Below are 16,355 nucleotides of genomic sequence, written 5' to 3'. Positions count from 1 at the left end.
GTTCGGCCTACACAGCACCTCCTCGAGAAGCCCTCCTTGCCATCCTCCCTCCCGGCCCCTGGGTCAGGCCCTGGGTTCCGCACATTAAATATGCTCTCCTTGCTCCCTGTATGTTTCCTGTTTGGTATGTATCACAGCTGCAGTTGGGACTTTGACGTTATCTGTTGAACGCCTGAGTCTCTTGGGTCCCTCCAGGCTGTCAGCTCCACGATGGCAGGGATTTGCTTCACGATGTTCCTGTGTCGAGCAGCCCAGATCTGGAGCCTGGTAGGCACCGTATAGACTTGCTGAGCAACAAATTAACTACTTTTTTTTTGGTATTTTTTGTAGAGGTGGAGTTTCACCGTGTTAGCCAGGATGGCCTCAATCTCCTGACCTCATGATCTGCCCGCCTCAGCCTCCCAAAGTGCTGGGATTACAGGCGTGAGCCACAGCACATGGCCACAAATTAACTACTTTTTATAAATTCATGTTTAAAACTAGGACAAGGGAGAAGGGCTGGCCTAGAATAATGGGGAATGGAGAGATTCCATGAGAGCCACCTGTGGGTCTGATGGTGGTGCTGGGGAGGGGTGTGTACCACCGGGTGTTAGAACAGAGGGAGGGGAGGCTGGGATGGCACAATCACGTCAACTCAAAAGTCATCATCAATAATAAAGACTCACGAAATGAAAGCGTGAAGGTAAACACAAACTCCTCTGTCCAGGCTTTCAAGCCTTTTGCTCCTGCATCTCACCCTCCGCCCTCATGACAGTACCAGCTAGAACCAGCCTCTGTTCAAACCCCACCGCCGCCATGAATCAATACTTGTACTTTCCTTTTTTCGGGGGGGGGGGAGACAGGGTCTCACTCTACTGTTCAGGCTGGAGTGCAGTGGCACAATCATGGCTTGCTGTTGCAACCTCGACCTCCCAGGCTCCAGTGATCTTCCCACCTCAGCCTCCTGAGGAGCTGGGACTATAGGCACGCACCATTGCACCCGGCTAATTTTTTTGTAGAGATGGGATCTCACTATGTTGCGTAGGCTGACCTTGAACTCCTGGCTCAAGTTATCCTCCTGCCTCGGCCTCCCAAAGTGTTGGGATTACAGGTGTAAGCCATCATGTCCAGCCACAAATAAGTAACTATATGATCTTGAAGAGGTCGATGAGTCCCTACACATCAGGAAAGTAGGGTATGGCAGGACCCATCTCATGAGGTTGTTGTAAAACGAATACTGCCAGGCAACCAGGAAGTGCTCAATAAAGTCCAGTTGTTACCAGTGTTAGATCAGCATCATGCCCTTCAACCTCTATAACCAAGACAATGGGGAAGTCACTTTGCCTCTGGGCTGCCCATGTCCTGTTAATTTGCTGCCAGACGGCTGAGCTGCCCACTGTCTGTTACTGATCTTCCTGGGACTTCAGGCCCACACATCAATCCCTCTTCCGCCTTGGGTGATCGACAGTGGATTCTGACACTTAGAATCAAGAGTTTCAATACAGCATCACCATCCAGTCATCTGAGAAGCCAACCACACATCTTAGTGCACAGTAAAAAGGCAGAGAGAGGTTGTATCAAATGTTTACCTCGTAGAAATCAACTAGGATCCCCTTAGCCCTCACTGCTAAGGCCAAGTAATTTAAGCAGAACAGATGCCCAGCATTCCACTTTCTGAGCATTTCCTCTGGTGTGAGTGTGGGATGGGGGGCAGGCATACACTACTCCCTCAGGCAGGCTCGGTTCTTCATCATGCGAGCAGCTCACCACTCTGAGAGGCGTTCTGGTGCTTCAAGATGAACGTTTTTTTTTTTTTTTTTGGCCAGGCACGGTGACTCACGCCTATAATCCCAGCACTTTGGGAGGCCAAGGTGGGTGGATCACCTGAGGTCAGGAGTTCCAGACCAGTCTGGCCAATATGGTGAAACCCCGTCTCTACTAAGATAAAAAAATCAGCCGGGCATGGTGGCATGTGCCTATAACCCCAGCTACTTGGGAGGCTGAGGCAGGAGAATCACTTGAACCTGGGAGGCAGAGGCTGCTGTGAGCCGAGATCACGCCACTGCACTCCAGCCTGGGAGACAGAGCAAGACTCCACCTAAAAAAAAAAAAAAAAAAAAAAAATGCACTTTTTTTTTCATACACCATGGTCCCGAAAGCCAAACTAACTCCTCTGGCAGGTGCTTATCAGAAGAACACGTGTTTTGACCTGGGTGAGAAAGTGGCTGCAGGGGGTGTAGTGTAGTACAGTATCGACTTCTTGTCCCCCAATACCCATCCTCCTCCCTTTCCTTTAATAACGGAACCCCTACATTTTAGCCAGGCATGTGATTGACTTGAATGAGGACTACATTTCCCAGCCTCCCTTGCAGCTAGGTGTCACCATGTAACTAATCAGGATCACAGGGAAGAAGTGAAGGAAATGTGTGCAACTTCTGGGTCATGCTCTTTGAAGCAGGATAGAATTCAGGAGCTCCATTAATTTGGGGGGAAGGGGGCAGAATTACCTCTTTATTTCAGTAATCTCTAACTGAAATTCAGCATTTTCTTCAATTAGGAATATAGGCAAACTATAGTCGTTTTCGTGCTTATGAATTTGTTACCAACAGAAACCACAGGTATCATCATCACATTGCAGTTTTGTTGGTTTATTTTGTTAAGGCAGGGTCTCACTCTCCGGCTCAGGCTGGAGTGCAGTGGCACGATCACAGATCACTGCAGCCTCAAAATCCTGGACTCAAGGGATCCTCTCGCCTCAGTCTCCCAAGTAGCTGGGACTACAGGACACATTTTAGCACATTACCATGCCTGGCTAAGTTTTTAAATTTTCTGTAGAGATGGGGTTTTAATATGCTGCCCAAGCTGGTCTCGAATTCCTGGCCTCAAGTGATCCTCCCACCTCGGCCTCTCAAAGCACAGGGATTATAGTCATGAGCCACCACACCCAGCTCACAGTTCTTACAAACATCTCAAAATAGCACTTATGCCCTTTGTTACTTTGGAATTATGGTTGTTAGATCCGCCAATGGATTTTGCCACACTATGTCACAAATTTATCTTCGTATTTCAAAAACTACATTTTAAGACAATTAGTTGCCTTTGTCATCCTACATTTTAGGATGTAAAAACACAACTGTAAGCAAAAGGTGTCAAAGGGTTCATGACGCGCACACACACTAGGTATCTCTTTCTTATTTCTAAAGAAGTTAAACACAGTTACCACATGACTTAGTAACTCCACTCTTAAGTATGTAGATATCCAAGAGAACTGAAAAATATCTTTACACAAAAACTTATATATGAATGTTTACAGTATTATTCATTAGAGTTAAAACGTGGAAACAACCCAAAGGTTCATCAGCTGATGCCTGGAAAAGCAAAATGTGGTCTATCCGTACAACAGAATATTATCCGTCCCAAAAAGGAATGAAGTACTGATTCGTGCACAACATGGGTGAACCTTAAAAACATGACACTGAGGCTGGGCGTGGTGCCTCATGCCTGTAATCCCAGCACTTTGGGAGGCTGAGGCAGGCGGACTGCCTACACTCAGTTCAAGACCAGCCTGGGCAACCCCGTCTCTAATAAAATACAAAAGAAATTAGCTGGGCATGGTGGCACACGCCTGTAATCCCAGGTACTCAGGAGGCTGAGGCAGGAGAACTGCTTGAACCTGGGAAGCGGAGGTTGCAGTGAGCCGAGATCGCGCCACTGCACTCCAGCCTGGGCGAAAGAGCAAGACTCTGTCTTTACAAAAACAAAAAACATGACACTCAATGAAAGAAGCCAGACAGAAATGGACACTGCATGATTCCAATTACATGAAATGTCCAGAACAGGCAAATCCACAGAGACAGAAAGATTAGTGGTGCCAGGGGATGCAGGGACGGGGAAATCACAGGGAGGAATCAGAGAAGGGGGAATGGGTTCAGGGTTTCTTTTTGAGGTGGTGAAAATGTTCTGCAAATAGATTGTTACAACAGTAAAAGAGCCTGGAAAATACACTGAAAAATCACCAAATGTTTTAAAAGGGCAAATATGCCAGGTGCAGTGGCTCACGCCTGTACTCCCAGCACTTAGGGAGGCAGAGACAGGAGGATCACTTGAGCCCAGGAGTTTGAGACCTGCCTGGGCAACAGAGTGAGACTCCATTCTCAAAAAAAAAAGAAAAAAAGAAAAAGAAAAAAAAGAAAGAAAAGCAGGGGAAGTGGGGGAGGAAAAAAAAGGGGGGCAAATTTTAACACTTATAAATTATATCTAAAAAAAAAAAAAAAACTGCCTGAAAAAGAAGAGGTATAACCCCTCCTTTTACATCCTCCCCACCACGGGCCAGGCTGCACACATGGCAACGACGGAGAATCATTCTGGACCATGCAGATGAAAGAAACACCCCAGGAACAGGGAGCAACAAGATGGCAGGGGCCTGGGCTGCTCACTCTCAAACTGTTTCACAGGAGGGAAATAAACTGCCCTCTCATTTAAGCCACTGCTATCCTGGGTCTGTTACAGCAGCCAAACCTATACCTGACTAATACCTGACATCTTTAGAATGTGAAGGTGGTAGTGACTCTCTAGCATGTTTGCTTTACCTGATGACTGCTGAAGCTAACTCTTCTGAGATGCACTGCCCATCCACAGCACAGCCTCCATGCCTGCCACCTCCTGCAGGAGAGGAGGGTTCGACCGCCTTTGCAGTCATGCCAGTTCAGGGACCTCTTCCCTCTGCACAGAGCCTGAACAGATGGCTTTAGTGAGAAGAAAGAACTATGGCTTTAGTGAGAAGAGAGCGGCCTGGAAAATGGCTTCCAGCTGCAGGAACCTTGACAAACTGCAGAGATTCAGAATCGTATCTGCAGCACGGGAGAGTTCCTTAGAGGCAGTCCAATAACCAAGTATTAAAATGCCTGTCCTGGCCTCTTCAGATAGGAGATGACTAAGAGGCTAATTAAAAATGTGTGTTAATCGTAGTACTCCACTTAACGTGAAGTTTTTATTGTTGGGAGATGTACCATCTCCACTCCCCAAGACTCCAAAAGGAAAGTCATTTTGGGTTATCACTAATACCAACCAGCCTAGAAAAATATGGCTGCAGTTATGGATCCATTTAACTTACGAGTAACATTTTCACTGTGAAATTTCACTGCCAGGGTTTTAAAAACTTCCAGCTGGACTTTGTTCCCTGCTCTAGTTCAATGACAAACTAACCAGAATTTTAAATGAGTAATGATTCTATTTCAACCACATTCATTTAATAAAGGTTTTTTGTTTTGTTTTGCACACCTAGTAGGTACTGGGGATGCAACGCAAAGCAAAAAAAATAAATAAGTAACAGGTCTGGGCTTGACCTCCTGGGACTCACAGCCAGCCCCGTGAGGAAGACGGGCATTAAACATGTGAAGACAAACATAACGTGTAATTAAATATTATGATAACTGCTATGAAGCTTTGCCAGGCAGGAATAACAAGGGGCCTAGTTTACATTCAGGACAGCCCAGAAGGGCCTCTTTGAGGACTTGACATTTAGGCTAAGATCTGGATAAGAAGGAGAAGGCTAGAAGACAAGCAGTCAGGAAAAGTATTTCAGGCATAGGGAAGGGCACACACAAAGGCTGGAGGAAAGTGTGGCGTATTTGAGAAATGAATATGAAAGACTGGCTGGTGTGCAGTAAGCAAGATTGGCAAGGCTGCATTGCGTGGGACCTTATAAGCCATGATAAGGATTTTTGTTTTTGTTTTTGATTTTTTATTATTATTATATTATTTTAGACACAGTCTAATTCTGTCACCCAGGTTGGAGTGCAGTGGCACGATCTCAGCTCACTGCAACCTCCAGCTCCCGGCTGAAATAATTCTCATGCCTCAGCCTCCCAAGTAGCTGGGATTACAGGCACCCACCACCACGCCTGGCTAACTTCTGTATTTTTAGTTGAGATAGGGTTTCACCACGTTGGCCAGGCTGCTCTCAAATTTCTGACCTCAGGTGATCCACCACACCTGGCCCATAAGGGTTTTTTCTTTTCTTTTTTTCTTTTTAACAGAGATGGGGTCTCTCTTTACTGCCGAGGCTGGAGTGTAGTGGCATGATCATGGCTCACTGCAGCCTTGAACTCCCAGGCTCAAGTGATCCTCTCACCACAGCTTCCCTAGTAGCTGGAACTACAGGCATGTGCCACCATTCCAGGTCAGGATTTTTGAAAGTTATTGTAAGTACTGGAGCATATTAGAGAGTAATTGATTTGTTCCCTACTAGCAGCCATTGTCTCTGTTCCTAAAAAAGAACGCTATTTTCATTTGCAATCCAGTTTCGGGACATGATGTGTCAATGGGGTTCCACACCTGACCCAGGCCTAACTAAGCCAATTGACCACCTTCCCTCCCTGGTCATAGCAATGGTTAACAGCTGGACACATGACCCAAGCCAGCTCACAGTGAGTTTCAGAACTTTTGCAGAAGCTTCCACAAGGAAAAAAAAAAAAAAAAAAAACTCACTCTCTCTTTTTCCACCGGACCTGATGTCAGGCTAGAGTTGTTGCAATCATAACTATCAGAGGACAACCAATTTGAGACTGGAAACAACTTGGGAGATCAAGGAGAAAAACCCAGCATTGGTAATAATATTATCTGAGCTCTGGCTCAAGCTGCACATAAAGCAGCTTACCCCTGAACTTCAATCATGTTATCTTCATGTCCTTTGGCCAGTTTGGGTTTGGTTTTCTTTTACCTGAGGCTCAAAGACTCTGAATGCTAGAAATGGGAAACCACTGAAGGCTTTACACATGGGGTATATCACATGATTTCATTTCTGGTTTTGGAATGAAAATCAGAAATGGAATAGAGGAGGCAAGAATAGAAGCAGTGAGCTAATCAGGACTGCAATTGTCCCATTAAGAGATGAGGATGGCCGGGTGTGGTGGCTCAGGCCTGTAATCCCAGCATTTTGGGAGGCCGAGGTGGGTGGATCACTTGAGGTCAGGAGATTGAGACCATCCTGGCCAATATGGTGAAACTCCATCTCTACTAAAAATACAAAAATTAGCTGGGTATGGTGGCACATGCCTGTAATCCCAGCTACTTGGGAGGCTGAGGCAGGAGAATCGCTTGAACCCGGGAGGCGGAGGTTGCAGTGAGCCTAGATCGTGCCACTGCACTCCAGCCTTGTGACAAAGCTAGCCTCTGTCTCAAAAAAAAAAAAAAAAAAAAAGAGATGAGGCCATCAGAACCCATTAATGAGACTAACATTTACTGAGCACTTACTATGCTACAGGAACTGAGCTAAGGGCTTTACTTATATGAATCAATAACATAAGTGGCTGGGCGCCAGGGCTCACTCCTGTAATCCCAACACTGGGAGGCAGAGGGGGGTGGATTGCTTGCGCTCGAGAGTTTGAGACCAGCCTTGGCAACATGGTGAAACCCCATCTCTACCAAAAATACAAAAATTAGCCAGTTGCATAACCCAGTCTCTAAATAAATAAATAAATTTTTTTAAAGTTTAACAACCCTAGTATATGGGTAATTATCATTGCTATTTTTTTCCATCATGAGTTGAACTGTGTCCCCCTAAAATTCACGTGTTGAAGTCCCAACCTTTGGTGTTTCAGAATGTGGCCTCATTTGGAGATAGGATTGTTGCAGAAGTTGGGATCAAGCAGGGTGAGCCCCTAATCCAGTATGACTAGTGTCCTTATAAGAAGGGAAAATTTCCGGCCGGGTGCGGTGGCTCACTCCGGTAATCCCAGCACTTTGGGAGCATGAGGCAGGCGGATCACAAGGTCAGGAGTGAGCCTGGCCTGGCCAACATGGTGAAACCCTGTCTCTACTAAAAATACAAAAATTAGCCAGGCGTGGTGGTGGGCGCCTGTAATCCCAGCTACTCAGGAGGCTGAGGCAGGAGAATTGCTTGAACCCGGGGAGGCGGAGGTTGCAGCGAGCTGAGATCGTGCCATTGCACTCCAGCCTGGGCGACAGAGCAAGACTCTGTCTCAAAAAAAAAAAAAAAAGAACAGGAAACTTCCACGTAGACACACAGGGAGAATGCCACATGAAGATGAGGGCAGAGATCAGGGTGCTACGGCAGAAGCCATGGAATGCCAACAATGCCCACAAACCACCAGAGGCTGGGGGAGGGGTATGGGATAAAGTCTTCTCGATAGACCTCAGAAGGAACAAACCCAGCCCCAGCCCAGACCTTGATCTCAGACTTCTGGCCCCCTAAACTCTGAGACAATATGTTTCTGTTGTTTAGGCTACTGGTGTGTGGTACTTTGTGATGGCAGCCCTAATGAAACTGAGGTCCAGAGGGGTGAGGTCACCTGCACCAAATTTCCCAGCCAGCCGTGGAAACTGGGCCTGTCCGCCGAAGTAGTCTGTGTTCCCAACCGCTCCACTGTTGTTCTGCCCTTGCAGGAGCTGCTCCACCCCCACGCCTCCACGCACTCCTGTTTTCCACCTGCTGGACTCACATCTGCCTTTCCCCTCCCTCAGTGCCTGGGCAGATGCACAGAATAAGTGGGCATGAATGAGTGTGGGTCTTGGAGGCAGCCCTGGAGTGGGACAGTTCTTTTTTTTTTTTTTTTTTTTTTTTTTTTGAGACTGAGTCTGGCTCTGTAGCCCAGGCTGGAGTGCAGTGGCCGGATCTCAGCTCACTGCAAGCTCCGCCTCCCGGGTTGACGCCATTCTCCTGCCTCAGCCTCCCAAGTAGCTGGGACCACAGGCGCCCGCCACCTCGCCCGGCTAGTTTTTTGTATTTTTTAGTAGAGACGGGGTTTCACCGTGTTAGCCAGGATGGTCTCGATCTCCTGACCTTGTGATCCGCCCGTCTCGGCCTCCCAAAGTGCTGGGATTACAGGCTTGAGCCACCGCGCCCGGCAAGTGGGACAGTTCTGAACAGTGTTCTAGAGAGAAGAAAACACTGGGGAGGAGGGTGGAGGCAGATCAAAATCACTTCCCCATCCCAGATGGCTGGCAGGACAGGATCCAGCCTCTCCCATAACAGACTACAGAACAGAGCCTGTCCCAGATGGACGGTGCAGAGGGAGGTGGGCATGGCAGGAGTCATCCAGAAGCCACAGGAACGCTCCTGGATCTCAGATCAGGACTCTGCGACCCACCGCTCCACGCTGGGCTCGTAACATTCCTCCAGCTTCCATGAACTGAGGCCCAGTAGCTCTCCACATATGGAGGAAAGGGAGCTCTGTCCAAACCTGTCCTTGCCATCGTGAGCAAGTCATTGCAAAGCATCCCTCGCTGAGCCCGAGGCAAAGGGACACGTGTGGCTGGCAGGGGCCTGAGTCCACTGTGGTGAGCTGGGAAGGACGGAGCCTGCCAGCTCCCTGCAGTGCTGATTCCTCCTCCTGAGGAACATTTCTTCAAACAGATCAGTGTTCCTGGACCAAGGCTGCAGTGGGCAGCATTAAAATCCAAGTGGAATTAAAAACCAATTAGCACTTATTTCAGAAAAAAACAGTAAGCTGTGGATCACACGGCAGGGGAGTGGGGGGAGATTCTGTCTGTGTCTAACCAAATGGTACTAGCAGAGGGGATGGAGAACTGAGCCTGGCACACACTTTGGCCGTGCAAAATAATGTGATAGATCACAGACCGCCTATTCTAACATACACATTCCCCCCAAGTGCCCACCACACACAAAGATCAGGAAGGTGGCGGGTGCTTCTGAGGTGGGCAGGAGGTGGCAATGCCCAAACACAGAACGCTGGGTCCCAGACATGAACCCTGGAGTGACAGGGGCGTGTTTTGGGAGGGTTGACATGGAATTTAATGTCATCCAACACCATTTGATGACACTGACATCAGAAAAATTCCAGATACAATTAAGGATGCTAGAATGTAGGAACTAGGGGTGGAGGCAGGGAGGTGGGTAGAAGACAGTCTGCTGTTCTTTTTTTTTTTTTTTTTTTTTTGAGACTGAGTCTCGCTCTGTCGCCCAGGCTGGAGTGCAGTGGCATGATCTCGGCTCACTGCAAGCTCCGCCTCCCGGGTTCACGCCATTCTCCTGCCTCAGCCTCCCGAGTAGCTGGGACTACAGGCGCCCACAACCGCGCCCGGCTAATTTTTTGTATTTTTAGTAGAGACGGGGTTTCACTGTGGTCTCGATCTCCTGACCTTGTGATCCGCCCGCCTCGGCCTCCCAAAGTGCTGGGATTACAGGCGTGAGCCACCGCGCCCGGCCAGTCTGCTGTTCTTTTCCTCAACATTTCATGACAAAAAGTTACAAAGAAAATGCGAATCTACATTTTAAAACAAAACCAGGCCCGGCAGAGTGGCTCACGCCTGTAATCCCAGCACTTTGGGAGAACGACGCAGGCAGATCACGAGGTCAGGAGATTGAGACCATCCTGGCCAACATGGTGAAATCCTCATCTCTACTAAAAATACAAAAATTAGCCAGGCATGGTGGCACACGCCTGTAATCCCAGTTACTCGGGAGGCTGAGGCAGAAGAATCGCTTGAAGCAGGGAGTTGGAGGTTGCAGTGAGACGAGATTGCACCAATGCACTCCAGCCTGGCAACAGGGTGAGTCTCCTTCTCAAAAAAAAAAAAAAAAAAAATTAGAAATATAAAAAGAACTGATAAAATTATAATCACTGTAGGAAGCAAACATATTTCTTTTCAGGAGAGTAACAGATAAAATTGACCAAAATTATGGCTATAGAGAATCTGAATAATACAAACTAGCAATTTTATTTTATTTTATTTTATTTTTTTTTTTTTATTTTATTTTTTTTGAGACGGAGTCTCGCTGTGTCGCCCAGGCTGGAGTACAGTGGCCGGATCTCAGCTCACCGCAAGCCCCACCTCCCGGGTTTACGCCATTCTCCTGCCTCAGCCTCCCGAGTAGCTGGGACTACAGGCGCCCGCCACCTCGCCCGGCTAGTTTTTTGTATTTTTTAGTAGAGACGGGGTTTCACCGTGTTAGCCAGGATGGTCTCGATCTCCTGACCTCGTGATCCGCCCGTCTCGGCCTCCCAAAGTGCTGGGATTACAGGCTTGAGCCACCGTGCCCGGCCGCAATTTGATTTTAAAAGTTTATATAAAACTCTGTGCCAGAAAACAGATGAGATTCATTCTTTATAAACTATCCATGGGATGGCCAGAAAAACTGATCCTATATTAGGAAAGCAATTTTCTTGAATTCCCCAAACGAGAATTTTCTATCACAATACTTTCATGCTAATGCATTTACATGAGAAATGAACAATTCTGGAAAAGGGTAAAGAGAATTCTATCTCACTCAATGATTCTCGACCTCAGCTGCACGTCACAATTACCGAAAGAATCTAATATATGCTGACGTCCAGGCCTCACTCTCAGAGAATCTGATTTCACTTAACTGGGCATCTTACTTTTCAAGGTCTATTTTACATTAAGAAATTACTATTAAATGCTGGCCGGGTGTGGTGGCTCACAACTATAGTCCCAGAACTTTGGGAGGCTGAGGTGGGTGGATCACTTGAGGTCAGGAGTTCGAGACCAGCCTGGCTAACACGGTGAAACCCTGTCTCTACTAAAAATACAAAAAATTAGCCAGGTGTGGTGGCACATGCCTGTAATCCCAGCTACTTGGGAGGCTGAGGCAGGAGAATCGCTTGAACCTGGGAGGCAGAGGTTGCAGTGAGCTGAGATTGGGTCACTACACTCCACCCTGGATGACAGAGTGAGACTCTGTCTCAAAACAAACAAAAAGAAAGACAGAAATTACTATCAAATGCTTTAGCTGTGATAATTTATCACTGTTGTGTTTTTAAAGAGAAATTTTCTCCTTTTATCTTATTTTATTTTTTTGAGACAGGATCTTGCTTTGCCACCCAAGCTGGAATACAGTGTCACAAACATGGCTCACTGTAGTCTTGACCCCCCGGGCTCAAGCAATCCTCCTGCCTTAGCCTCAGACCACAGGTGTGTACCACCGTACCTGATTAATGTTTTTTAAAAAATTTTTGTAGAGATGGGGTCTTGCCATGTTACCCAGGCTGGTCTCGAACTCCATCCTGCCTCCACCTCCCAAGGTGTTGAGATGACAGGTATGAGCTACTGCATTCAGCCTCTTCTCCCTTTAGAACTATTTACTGAAATATTTATGGGTGAAGGGAAATATGATATATGGTACTTGCCTCAAAACAATGGGCTGAGGAGTGGGCAAAGTCAGAATATAAACAAAATAAGCTTGCTCACGGCTGGATAATATAAACTGTACTTCTTACATGTTTGCAATTGTGCATACTAAAAAGTAAAATTAAAAAACAAAAACCACACCTAACAACTTAAAAAGCTTCCAAATTGACTGAAATATGCAGCTAGAGCTACATATTTAAAATTTGGAAATTTGGAAAGACTTCTGGGTATGTCTTAAATTAAAGAGAAAATCAAAAGTCAAAACTGCTAACCAGACTTCTGGAATGGGGAAGTGAGGAGGAGCTCAGAAAAGTATTTCCCACCAAAATCAACAATGAAAGTAGACAGAATTGCCAAACACAACCATTTGAGGATTCTAGAAATCAACCGAAGGCATGTAACTACCCAAGAAGCATTTACTCAAAAACTAAATAAATAAACACTGAACTTCAAGTAAGAACAGTGTGAGCATGTGGCGTTTAATTTAGGGTTCCTCCCATCACACACACCAACTCCATCCGTTTGACCAAGGCAGAGCAAGCCATGAAAACTTTGTGGCTGGAGGGGGGCCTAGTGCCAAACAAATGGGGAAGACCAACATCACAGCTAGACTGTGGTTACGATCTGGCTGGAGCCAGCAGCGGGCCTGGAGACTAGCCAGAAATTTAGCAGGAAGATCCAGGGAATGAGATAGCCACACCAGGCCTTGGTAAGGTTCCATGCAGCCCTGCTGGTCTGGAACAACGTGCATATACACAAGGTTGCACACAAGCTCCAGAGAGACTAGAGGGGCCCTTGCTGTCCATACATCCCCGGCCCAACATGATGCCTTGAGAGTGTGCAAGGGAGACACCAGAAGGCCAGGCAGAAAGTAATAGCTGGGGCTGACTCAGAAACTGCTTGGGAAAAAAACAAAGGAAGAAACTGAACTTTGAAAATATTCCCCAACCCACAGACACAGATCCATTGGCAAAGGACGGAAGCTTTATTGGCCTAAGGTGTTTCAGCACTATCTTTAATCTGACCACTAAACTACGCTGAACCAAAGGCAACCCCTAGTAAGTTATGCTTAAAATTAAAACAATTTTTTTTTAAAGAGAAAAGAAAAGAGAGTCTCTATACCACAAGGAGACAAACTCCAAAGAATTAGCCCAGGATACTCAGTAAACAAAACAAAAGGAGAAAAATGGTGACGGCAACCGCGGCCTGGGAAGGGAGAGATCTGAATCCACAGTTGCTACAGTGTATGAGCAGCAACTCAACAAACTGAGGCTGGGTACAGTGGCTCACGCCTGTAATCCCAACACTCTGGAAGGCCAAGGCAGGAGGATCACTGGAGCCCAGGAGTTTGAGACCAGCCTGGACAAGATAGGAAGCCTCATTTCTACATGTATGCATGCGTGTGCACACCCACGCCAAACACACAAAGCTGGGCATGGTGTTGCATGCCTATAATCCCAGCAATTCGGGAGACTGAGGCAAGAGAATCACTTGAGCCCAGGAGGTCAAGGCTGAGAAGAGCCATAATCCTGCCACTGCACTCCAGCCTGGGCGACAAGAGTGGAACCCTATCTCACACACACACACACAAAAAAGGCTGGACGCAGTAGCTCATGGCCAGGTGCGGTGGCTCACACCTGTAATCCCAGCACTTTGGGAGGCTGAGGTGGGTAGATCACCTGAGGTCAGGAGTTTGAGACCAGCCTGGCCAACATGGGGAAACCCCATGTCTACTAAAAACACAGAAATTAGCCAGGCATGGTGGCGCAGGCCTGTAATCCCAGCTACTCGGGAGGCTGAGGCAGGAGAATTGCTTGAACTCAGGAGGCGGAGGTTGCAGTGAGCCAAAATTGTGCCACTGCACTCCAGCCTGGGCGACAGAGTAAGGCTCTGTCTCAAAAAAAAAAAAAAAAAAAGGAAAAAAAAATTGTGAGACACACAAACAGTAAAATGTGACCCCGACTCAGGAAAAGAATCAGTTAATAGAAATTGACTTCCAGAGGGCTTACAAGTTACACCTCAAACAGCTGTTACAAGTATGTTCAAATACTAAATAAAATAATGTTTAAAAAATTAAAGGAAAGTAGAAATAATCAATAGAAATTAGAAAAAAGCAATGGAAATTCTGATAACTAAAATAAAAAATTCACTAGAGGGGCTCAACAGCAGATTTGAGAAGAACCAGTGAGTTTAAAGACAGATCAAAAAAATGTACATAATCTGTACAGAATTTATATAATCTGTAAGAAAGATTGAATACGAATAAACAGGCCTTCAGAGACATGAGGGACACCATCAAAGGCATCAAGAAAGACATAATGCGAGTCCATAAAGAGGAGAGAGAGTGCCATAAAAGCCAGGCGCGGTGGCTCACGCTTGTAATCCCAGCACTTTGGGAGGCCGAGGCAGGTGGATCACGAGGTCAGGAGATCGAGACCATCCTGGCTAACACGGTGAAATCCCGTCTCTACTGAAAAATACAAAAAATTAGCTGGGCATGGTGGTGGGCACCTGTAGTCCCAGCTACTTGGAAGGCTGAGGCAGGAGAATGGCGTGAACCCGGGAGGCGGAGCTTGCAGTGAGCCGAGATCATGCCACTGCACTCCAGCCTGGGCGACAGAGTGAAACTCTGTCTCAAAAAAAAAAAAAAAATAGAGCCAGAAAAAAAAATCTGAACAAGTAATAGCCCAAAACATCCCAAATCTGATGGAAAACATTAGTTTACACATCCAAGAAGGCCAAGAAACTCCACACACAATAAATAAAGAGCGAGCCACACTGGACACAATGTAGTCAAATTGGTTTTGGTGTTGTTTTGTTTTTAAACATAGTCAAACTGTTGAAAGACAAACACAAGGAGAAAAGCTTCAGCATCAGTACAAATGACAGCTTGTTTCCCACCAGAAACAATGGAGGATAGCATTTTCAAAATGCTGAAGGAAAAAAAAAAAACTGTCAAATAAGAATTCTATAGCCAGCAAAACTATCCTTCAAAAATCAAGGTGGAAAAGGGCACAGCAACTCATGCCTATTATACCAGCACTTTGAGAGGCCCAGGCAGGAAGATAACTTGAGGCCAGAAGTTTGAGACTAGCTTGGGCAACATAGCGAGATCCCCATCTCTAAAGAAAAATTAAAAATTAAAAAAAAAAAATGGTTGGGCACGGTGACTCACACCTGTAATTCTAGCACTCTGGGAAGCTGAGGCGGGTGGATCACTTGAGGCCAGGAGTTCAAGACCACTCTGGCCAAGATGGTGAAACCCCATCTCTACTAAAAATACAAAAATTAGCCAAGCGTGGTAGCGGATACCTGTAAGCCCAGATACTCAAGAGGATGAGGCACGAGGATCACTTGAACCCAGGAGGTGGAGGTTGCAGTGAGCCAAGGTTACACCCACTGCACTCCAGCCTGGGTGACAGAGCAAGACTCTGTCTCAAAACAAAAGAAAAAAAATTTTTTTCAATTGGCTGGGTGCAGTGGCTCATGCCTGTAATCCCAGCATTTTGGGAGGTCAAGGTGGGAGGATTGCTAGGGTCCCGGAGTTCAAGACCAGCCTGAGCAACATGGCAAAACTTCATCTCTACAAAAAATTTAAAAATTAGCTGAGTGTGGTGGCGCACACCTATAGTCCCTGCTACTCAGAAGGCTGAGGTAGAGGATCGCTTGAACGCAGTAGGTTGAGGCTGCAGTTCAGTGCACTCCAGCCTGTACCACAGAGCAAGATCCTGCATCAAAATCAATCAATCAAGGCTAAATAAAGGCATTCCCAGACAAAGACTGAGAGAATTCACTGCTAGAAGATTTGATCTGTAAGAAATATTACAGAAGTCCTTTAGGCTGAAAGGAAAAGAGGCCGTATAACTCCAATTTACAATAAGAAAGAACATGAGAAAAGGTAGATACATGGGCAAATATAAAAGATGACATAAATACATTTTTTCTTTTCTTCTCTTGACTGAATTAAAAGATGTAAGATTTCATAAAATAATTATAAAACCATCCTGTGGGGCTTGTAACGTGACAATAATAACACAAAAGAGGGAAAAGAAAATGAAACTATATTACAGCAAAATTTCTATATTTAACTAGAACTAAGTTTTAATATTAATCTGAAGTAGACTGTGATAAATTTAGATGCATGCTGTAATCCCTAGAGACCCACTAAAAAAATAACAAGAAAGAGTTTAAAACCCAACCAAATAAAAATGAAACACTAGAAAATATCTGCTTATCAGAAAGAC

General features: G+C 46.1%; 1 protein-coding gene across 6 annotated transcripts in view; it reads right to left on the bottom strand.

Annotated features, from left to right (window-relative positions):
* SIPA1L3 (signal induced proliferation associated 1 like 3) overlaps window positions 1-16,355 on the bottom strand; it is a 308,912-nt gene that overhangs the window by 240,683 nt on the left and 51,874 nt on the right. The gene's annotated exons all lie outside the window — the stretch shown is intronic.

This window comes from Macaca mulatta, chromosome 19, assembly GCF_049350105.2.
Source record: "Macaca mulatta isolate MMU2019108-1 chromosome 19, T2T-MMU8v2.0, whole genome shotgun sequence".
In the NCBI taxonomy this organism is placed as follows: Eukaryota; Metazoa; Chordata; class Mammalia; order Primates; family Cercopithecidae; genus Macaca; species Macaca mulatta.
The sequence above is the reverse complement of the archived record's forward strand: the minus strand, read 5'-3'. Positions and strand labels throughout refer to the sequence as shown.